The sequence below is a fragment of the Teleopsis dalmanni genome, chromosome 2 (assembly GCF_002237135.1).
Source record: "Teleopsis dalmanni isolate 2A chromosome 2, ASM223713v2, whole genome shotgun sequence".
In the NCBI taxonomy this organism is placed as follows: Eukaryota; Metazoa; Arthropoda; class Insecta; order Diptera; family Diopsidae; genus Teleopsis; species Teleopsis dalmanni.
Genome location: NC_051847.1, coordinates 87,609,851 through 87,619,908, shown reverse-complemented (window position 1 = coordinate 87,619,908; position 10,058 = coordinate 87,609,851). Strand labels below are relative to the sequence as shown.

The 10,058-nt window shown below is 26.2% G+C and overlaps 1 protein-coding gene across 1 annotated transcript in view; it reads left to right on the top strand.

The window, feature by feature from the left end:
• LOC119682311 (putative sodium-coupled neutral amino acid transporter 11) overlaps positions 1-10,058 on the top strand; it is a 62,055-nt gene that overhangs the window by 13,687 nt on the left and 38,310 nt on the right. The window lies entirely within an intron of this gene.

The following is a 10,058-nucleotide window of genomic DNA, read 5'->3' as shown; positions in this document are numbered from 1 at the left end:
GCGTCAACTTCCTAATTATTGGAGATACTTAATACCTATATCTTTTTCTCAAATGTACGAAAGCATTTATGTTATATATTTCGTTTAAGAACTTGAGTTATAAGTATATTTACTGTGGGTACTATGTTGGCAAAAGGAAGAACTACAAAACTTAAATAAATTTTAATATATATTATAATAATAATTTAATAATAATTAATTAATTTAATATTAATTATATTAATTATAAAAATATTTATAATTGCAATAATACAAGCAAGTACTTTTGATCTAAGAACTATATTTGTTCGCTAAGCCTTCAGAATTTGTTTTTCTTCAAAATAACTGCATAAAAATTTAGATAAAGATCATGTTTATAAATTTAAATTATCTACGCCATTAACTAGAACTTAACACATATAAAAAAAGAATTGATGACGTATTATGAACTCAGATGGACTTTAAGCCACCTTGTATTTATAGTATAGTTAAACCATATAAAAAGTAGGTCCTAAACAAGTATCCAAAAAATCTAATATATTTATATGAGTCAAGTTTATTTAAATCACTTTACAAAACTTAAATTTATTACGTACCTAAAATTTACAAGAAACAGAAGTCAAACTATTCTAAAAACTTTCGTTAATTTTTAATCATATTTTAGCGTAACATATAACGAAAACAATGATTAAGCGGTTCAAAAGATTAAAATCATTTCATTTAAAGAATAATTAACGTAATTTAGTTCAATTTTTTCCTTGAAACATACATATGGCAGAATTATATACCTATGACTATGTTCAACTTGACCTAACTATCGAAACACTTGAACTGTCAGTGGCGGTGCATATTAATATGGACTAGGTTTTAAAACCAAAAATTTTTTTGAACTGTAATGTTACTATATTTGAAAAAGTATTCAATTATATTATATTTATTAAAAAGATTTTAACACGTCATTTAAAATCTTGAGAACTCATAAAAAAATACCGCGAGAATACTGCAAGTCTTACTGCAGTACTTTCTGGTCATTGGTGTATAGGAACCCACGAGGAGAAATTGCAAATTCCTCATAATCCTCCCTGCAGAATTTGAGGAAACCAGCAAAAAAAGAAACCATATAACATTTTCTCTATGAATATCCAGCTTTGGCGTCCAGAAGAAATATGTTTTTAGAAATATATTTCTTGGACAGCTAATAAGCTGACAACTGTTCAACATTGATAAAAACGAAAGACCTATTTAATTATCTAATTTCCACGTAATGAATTTAGTTTATATTCTTCTATCTTAAGGGTTCTTGCAAGGAATGTGGTGGCAAAACGGCGAAAAATCACTAATTGTGATACATGGAAAGTTATGTGATGGCCAACCACCACTTCCTGTCACGCAATTTATTTTTTAAAAAATAAAATAGGTATATCGGTATCCTGTTATTTTAAACATAACAAAAATATTAATAGACTATATAGATAATTCATGGTTTAAAAATAAAGAAACGACAAATTTTAATTCAATAGAATGAATTGCAAGATTTTCTTGAAGTAATGGCAAATTTTCTTAAACCCTTGAAGAGTTAATGCCGTGGAATTGACTATTGTAAATAATCACAATATATGACTTCTATATAATTCTATATAGAAGAATTTCACGCGAATAGTTATGTTAATATAATATATGTATATATATATATATATATATATATATATACTATATTATCATAACAGAGTACGGGTAATGCGATTATTACAGTAATTATAGCAACTATAGTAATTAATGTAGACAACACTATTAAAATATTTGAATAATAAGAATAACTTTAGTGACAAAATTTTATTTATGTTGATTAATAATTTGTAATTGATGTTGTAATTCATATTTGAATACTAATTATCTAAATCACTTCTATGTTTTTTTGGAGTTCATTGTGCTCCTGTACCCCTTAGCGTATTGCCTCTGCTTAATAAAACACAAATTTCTAATAATAAAAAAATATAAAATTAATTAAGGCTATTATCACTAATAGTTTAATAACAATATTTAATTATATTAGCACACATAATATATATAATAAAACTATATATAATGTGAATGCAATTGACATTAATTATATTTAAAGAATTTATTATCAGTATTTTTGTGATATACAAATAAACATTTTTTGCATTTTAAAGTTTTTGCTGGTTCTGAGCCCAAAGCGATAAGAAATATGTCTTTACATATATTGAAATCTAAAAATTGAAAGTAACCAAAACAAATATATAAACAGTAACCAGATTTTACTGCTTCATTAAATGAACCGCAAAATATTCAAATTCTTAGATAAAAAAGATTACTTCAACTATATTTCTCTACTTTTAATTAGTATTTTCATACATCAAATTCTTATAAGAAATATAATTCCAATTTATTTTTATTCACACTTTTTTTACAATTACTTACAAAATACTTTTTGGAATACTTTAACTAGTGTATATATATACAGCATAAATACAGCTGCTATAGCTCATTTTAATCTTTATAGTATGAAATCAGAATTATTTGTGGTGTCTTGACTCTGTAACCAGTATGTCAAATACATTAAAATGCTATAGAATATGATTTTTGTTTAAGGTAATTATATACCTATATATCAAAGGCTTTACAAAAATGGTCTAATCAGAACGCATTTTTTTTAAGATATAAAAATTGGTTGAAAGATAATTACAATATATAAAAAAAAATATGGTTCAAAAAAGAACGAACAGGTCTCAAATTAAAGTTTTTTGAAATTTGAACACTGTGCACTTTTATATATACTTTTATTTAAGCAGTTATTACCATAAAATTCTGGTATGGAGTACTAGCATTCACTCCGCAAAGGCCTCCCAGAACATGTTCATGTACTTTTAAATATGGAAAAACGTTTAATATCGTTTAATACTGGATGCTATTGACGATGATATTTAAATTTTCTTCATTTTTAATGAAATGTGACTTAATAATATCACCAGATCTTTAGTTGCAATACATTAGAAATACATTAGATATATGTATCAAATCACTGTTTGTCAAATCATATAAAACAGTTGTTAATTTCAGAGTAATCTTGCTATTCTGGAGTATTATAAATTAATCTCAAGTGTTTACATTGCGCTCTAGATTTACCTATCAACAATAAAAATTGCAATAAAAATAAATTTCGATTAAAAAAGTAACCCCAGATTCACCAATGGAAAACGGCTTTAAATTGCACCAAAAAGAGTGTTTTTGTAATGTGACGGCAGCTAATAATAAATACATTTTTCTGATAAATTTAGTTTAATTAATTCTTTATTAATTTATCTTTTACAATTCTTTCACTATTAGCATTATCAATATTAGTTATTGTCATACGAGAAATATTTAATTTTTAATGTAATGACTTACGGCACTGGATACGAGTTTCTTGAACCAGCAGTATAAAGAAATATATACTAAAGTTTTTGTCAATTAAGTATATCAGGGCTGTCCAGACCAGATGCGATCGCGGGCCAATACAAATCACTATACAGATTGAAGAGTCGCAGAAACAAATACATACGTTCGTAATTGTTTTACGGTTATAATTTAAATTTAGTTTTATTAATTTATCAATTTAAATTCATTTATTTGGTATAGCATAAAAAAAAATAATGTAGTAACAGTACACCAAAAGAAAATTTTCGTAATTGTAGTAGATTGAAAACATATCGCGGGCCGCACAAACATGCCACGCCACGACCACGGGCCACATACGGCCCGCGCTCCTGCTTTGGACAGCCCTGACGTAAATTAACGTAAAGTAAATTAATTTTTTAAAACATTTTAATTAATTTGAGATATCATAAAAACAAAATAATGTGATGTTACTAAAATATAACAAAGAAGAATATGCCTAATTGTGGTAGATGAGAAACATGTCACGGGCCGCATAAATATTAGCTGCGGACTGTATGAGGCCTATGGGCCATGCTTTGAATAGCCCTGCAATGTATAGTAAGTGATATGTGTTATATATAACTATTGCCAAAAAATAATATATGAATCATTAATTTGTATTGCAATTATATCCAAATATGAAAAAATTTAAATAAAATTTAACAGAAATATCTAGTATTACTTATTCGAATCAGATATCTAGATCAAATCACACTATTACTACAAATGTTTTCAAATAGGAATCAATTACAATTTATTAATTTATATACTTGAAATCAAACGACTTAGGTCATTCTGCCAAATATTCAAAATTTTATTCATTTAGTTTAAAGTTAAGACTCTAGTTTGTATTCTTATTAATAGACATAAAATATTTGCTCATTGGACATTGATTCATATTGTCGATGCTGCTTTTATACAAATCTGTACTTAAACCTGTATGGAGTTATGGGCCCAATTATGGGGTACTGCAGCAGATTAAAACCTGGCAATTATCCAGCGTTTTCAATCTAAAACACTACTTATGATCACAAATGCACTTCGGATGAACAGCTGCATAAACAATTACATGTTCGGACAATCAAGGAAGAAATAGCTAGTATTTTAAAGAATTAAGCCCATCACATATATGCACCCAAACCCGCTGGTTACACACCTGATGTTCCCTTCCAACACTTTTACAAGGCTGAGAAGGAAAACATCGAGAGACATTTTAGATATGTATATGTAGGTCACACACTTATATTTTTATTATATATGGATATGTCACTGGACATAGTCCATAAGTGCCTTTCTTTTTTAGATCGTAACAACTATTATTACGATTCATGTTAATATATATTATTGTATCATTCATATTATATTATTGTCATTCATACCTCACAGATTGTAATAAAATAAGTGGATTTAAAAAAAAAAAATATTATCGATGCTCAACAGGATCACCGAAATGTCACTTAAAAGTATTATGCATATTATATATGCATTTTCCATATATCAAAATCTTAAAACTGAAGGACAATATTAGAAAAATGCTTTAAGTTATGCATGTTTTCCTTGGATTGTTGTCAAAAAATATCTCTACTTAATTTTATTTGTAAAAATGTGGGAGGTTTAGTTAGGATATGAGGCGATTTTTGTTTATGAAGCTTATATATCTAATATATTTTTTTAGTGTCTGAAATTCCACGTCATAATTGTTGTTAAATAAAAATATGCGTTTTTGGAATCTGACATTCTGCTGGGGTGGGCATCTATTTTTTCAATGAATTTCAATGCTTTAACTTTTATAAATTTTATTTGTTGTGACAAATGTTAGTTTCTATGCAAATTTCAGTTTTTGATGTACCACAGAATAACATTATTCTTATCATGGCATTATTTCAGAAGTTTTAAAATTTGCTGCTATGAATTTTACGAGTAAATTTCCTTTTGTTAATAACGAAAATATATATAACAATAATAAAAATCGATTTAATTTATGCATTTACAAACTGCTCCATTAAAACTATTTCATTCCTGATTTCATAACTTTAATAACTTTTAAATGACAAAGATAAACGTTTTTAGTTGTTTTTTCAATTCTCAATTATTTTTATTTGATATTTAACATTCAACTTTTATTTGCCATTTAAAACTAAATAGAAAACACTAAATTGTTCAAATAACAAACACTAAAAACTATTCAAGTTTTTATAAACAATAGTTTATAAACAGATTTAAATTTTACAGTTAAAAAATTTTAGAGATAAAATAGTCTATCGAACATATAAGTTCCAAGTATAACATAAAAAAGTACTCTAATAACATTAATTTATAAAAAAAGCACTCTAAAAACAATATCTCATTTCAAATAATAAATAATTTCTATAATGAGTTAAAGAGGTTTTTTCGAACAGTAGTGAACTACAACAACAAAAACTTTATTTGTCATATTATTTTCATTAATTGAATTTTTAGCTGTTTCGAGTATTACCAAATACCCATCATCTGTGGTCTTGGAAATAATTCTTGTATTTTTAATTATTCGTAAATAACTATTCTTGAGACTCGGGAATCGAACTCGGAACTAATGAGTTAATATTTAGTCTATAATGATTTTTTAATGAACAACTGAGTAAAATAGAAGCATTGTATATATATAGATAAATATATTGTTTATATTATATACGAGTATATATTTTATATATAGTACTTTCAAAAGTTCATGGCAATTTTTAAAAACACGTTGAAGATGGCTTTGCTTGAAGCTATCTTATTAAAAATATCGGTAAAATACATAGATTATGTTCATGAAATTTAACAAAATTTGCTTATAATTTGGAGGTAGAAATCAATACCAATCAAAGAATTAATATTAAGATTTTTTATGTTAATAGGATTACCGAAAGGTTTTAATTGACTAACAAACAGTCAATTAAATAATAGTTTACGGTTGTTTATTTAGTAGTGTCGTCCATGACTAGTATGTGCAACCGAATCCTTGACCACCTCAAAACATAGTTTTCATCAAACATAAGTCAAAATACTTATAGTTTTAGAATACCGTAAATTCCTGAAGAATATTACAGTCGATTATCCAAAATACTCGTTCCATATTCGTTCAATTCACTCAAAACGTTATATTATGTTAGAAGTAAACAAATGTGATAAATCATTTTAATATTACTTTTGTTAACTGTAGAAATCACCTTTTGTAATGAGTCAATATATAAAGTTTTTTAATTATAATTAAATAAGTGAAGTTTTTTAATTATAAATAGAGTCAATTCAGTTACGTTCTCAACTCTCAATACAAAGTGTTATGTTATTAACCTAACTTTATATATATTTCTATGCAATAACTTTATCTAAATAAATATCTAATATTGTTTAGTATTTTAATAATATTTCTGTAATATAATAATTTTAGAAATAAATGACGAATTTTTTTATTAGTGTATGTTTTTATAAACTATTCATTAACATTATTAGTTTTTAGACAAGTCACAAATGTTCATTAATTGATGCCTGCGATTTCTGTAAGTCAAAACCTATGGCAGTCTCTCTAACGCATATAGCTAAATAAAATATTACATAAATATTATCACCAATAATTTATAATAATATAAACCAATAGAAACAATATATTCTCAAATTATATGACTATATTATTAAAAATTTATAGTATCATTTCAATCCATCATAACAGAGATTTTGCTTTCAATGCACATTTATTTTTTATATCGAGTCAGAGAATAATTTGCAAATTTTATTCACTTATCTTGAGAAGGAAATCCTTCTGCTTTTTTACGAAATATAAATACTTTTATTACTTCAGCTGCAACAACTTAAAATAACTGCATTTTCAACAAAATACTGTATGGTATCAATAATCTCCTTTTTAAATGCCGGAGTCTTACAGCATTACAAATGCTTTACCTCCATGCATACTCAATGTGCAACCACACAATAATCTTTCCATATTTTTTTACCTTGAGATAGAGCACGAAATGTTGAATATCCTGCAATTCCAAAAAGTGCTGCTACTGTCCATGCAAAACCAATTGAAACGTGAGTAACCTTTTCCCAACGTTCCATAGTTGCATCACGCATGGATTGATATACAAGAAAAGTATTGTGATGACACATAAATGCTGAAATTCCATAAAAAATAATCTGTTAAAAAATGTTAAGTAATATTTAAGAGAATTTTAAAATATAATATTTAATATACTCGTATAAGTTAAATATTTGGAAATATATTTTATAATAAATTTTTCTTTGAAGAATCAATTAATATTATGTTTTTTTTTAGAATAGTAACGCAATCCTTAAAATTAATAACGCTAATAAGAAATGTGAAAATAAAAATAAGTTTAGAGAAGACTTATAGTTGCAATAGCGAAAAATCACGAAGACTCAAAAAATATTGGTCCATACGTTGTATTAACTGACATCACGAAACGAGTCATACAGTTTATTAGATATAATATCGAAACACATACAAAAGGTGAATGGAAAGATATATTGTCCATTGCTGAAACATATCGAAAAAATTACAGTTTCTATAAGAAAGCAATTTTATTTTAATAAAGGGCACACAGAAAGACATTATGATTTCAAGTCAATTGGTAATGAACTCACAAAATGCTACTTAAAAGACCGCAACAGAAAATGGGATGAGATAAAAATTTTAAAGACCATCGAATTGATAGGGTAGGCCAACGTCAAGGTAAACGTCCAAGTAAAATACTTTCGCTAACACGAATAGACTTGATGACTTTATCTGATAATTTTACTGGTCACTGCAACCTTTTGCATCACAGAAACCAGTTGGGCTCTATGACACAGATGTCTGAAGTTTTTATGAAATGGACAACAAACCCCATTTAACTTGATCCAATATACAGGGTTAACGATCAAGGTTATGTACAAAAGAACTAATAACTTTGCAGTGCTTTCTGCCGTTTAATGATAATAATTATAATGATATAAGGTTTATTTATGTTATTGTTCTTTTATTAATTTGAAGTTTTGCATACATATATATATTAATTTAGACAACGAAAAAGTCGTCGGAGTAAATATGAACTGCGCTCCCACAATAAGTTTTTGCCCAATACCCACCTAATCCAAAAAATATCACAATAATAGGGTGATAATATTAACTTTTTTGTGAGCACTCTGAAGAGATTGAGATATAGATAAATTAGTAAGATATAGTAAGAAAGAATACATCATAAACAACTAGAGATATAGAAAAAATGAGATCCAATAAAATGTTTCCATTAGTCAGGTTGTTCCTAAAGCACTTACTTCTTGGTCATTCAAGTCAAAACAGGTCTGCGAGTGTTATAAGCTGCTACATGTACTTGCAACTCGGAATAAGGTAAGTCTCTTACTGGGGTTATTCACGATACTAGTTTAAAAAAAAAAATAATAGTAATATTCATACAGGATAAATAGGGTAAGAATGTTCATTTAGTGTGAGATCATTCTTAATGGGTTGAGATATTAAATATAAATCATAGGAAACCAGTTGGGATGTGTAATACATTTACTTCATCTAAAGCAATTGTTGAGCTATTTAAATGTTTTTTATATTGATTTTTCTGTAGCAACTATAAAGCATTTTCTCGTATTTTCCAAGAATATCCTGAATTTAGACTCTTTAGATTTTCTATCCAACATTATTCGCTTAAGTCGATGTCTCAAATTAATTTTTTTTTTTTCAATAAAAAGAAATACCATAAATGTGCAAGATGTTCGGTACATTTCTAGTTTTCACAATATAAGAACACGTAAAGTGTACAGTAAAAAGCCATTGAAAAATCGTTCTTCTAATCAAATTAGTAGAGCCATTTTTTAGATAAAAAATAAATTGAAAAAAAATTTCAAGAAACCGTATATTAAATATTGGATTGCAGGTATCAGGACTACAAACTGTTCTAATTAGCATCTTAAATTCATGTGTTAAATTAGTAATACTTGGTAATATGAGGTTGCACTTTTCAAATTTAAGCACATCTAGTTTATTAGCACTTGTAAACGAAAAACTATATACTGACATTTAAAACTTCAAATACTTACTAAAAATACTGAAAATCAATATTTTACAAAACTTCGGAACAACTATTTCGGTTCAAAAAATTATTTGTTTAAAAATAAATCTTTGCAGTAATAAAATTGTAGGCCTATATACGCACTTCTAATTCTTAAAATATTTCCCAAGAGCACTAAAAATATATATTGAACAATATTCAGAGCCAGTCTAAAAATTTTTTTAATTAAAAATAACTTTTTATATTAAAATATTGCTTCAATTCAAAACCTTTGATCAATTTTTAGTTATCTTGCAAAATTTTAGGGATATCGACTATTAAGATTGCTACTTATTCACATATCTTAGAAGACTTTCAAAAAAATATACATAAAAATTAATTTCCTTATATTATTTTTTATTACACATATTATTAAATTAATTAAATTAATTAAAAATAACTTTTTATATTAAAATATTGCTTCAATTCAAAACCTTTGATCAATTTTTATTTATCTTGCAAAATTTTCAGGATATCGATTATTAAGATTGCAAAAAAGTATTCATAAAAATTAATTTTCCTCTATTATATTTTATTACACATATCATTAAATTAATT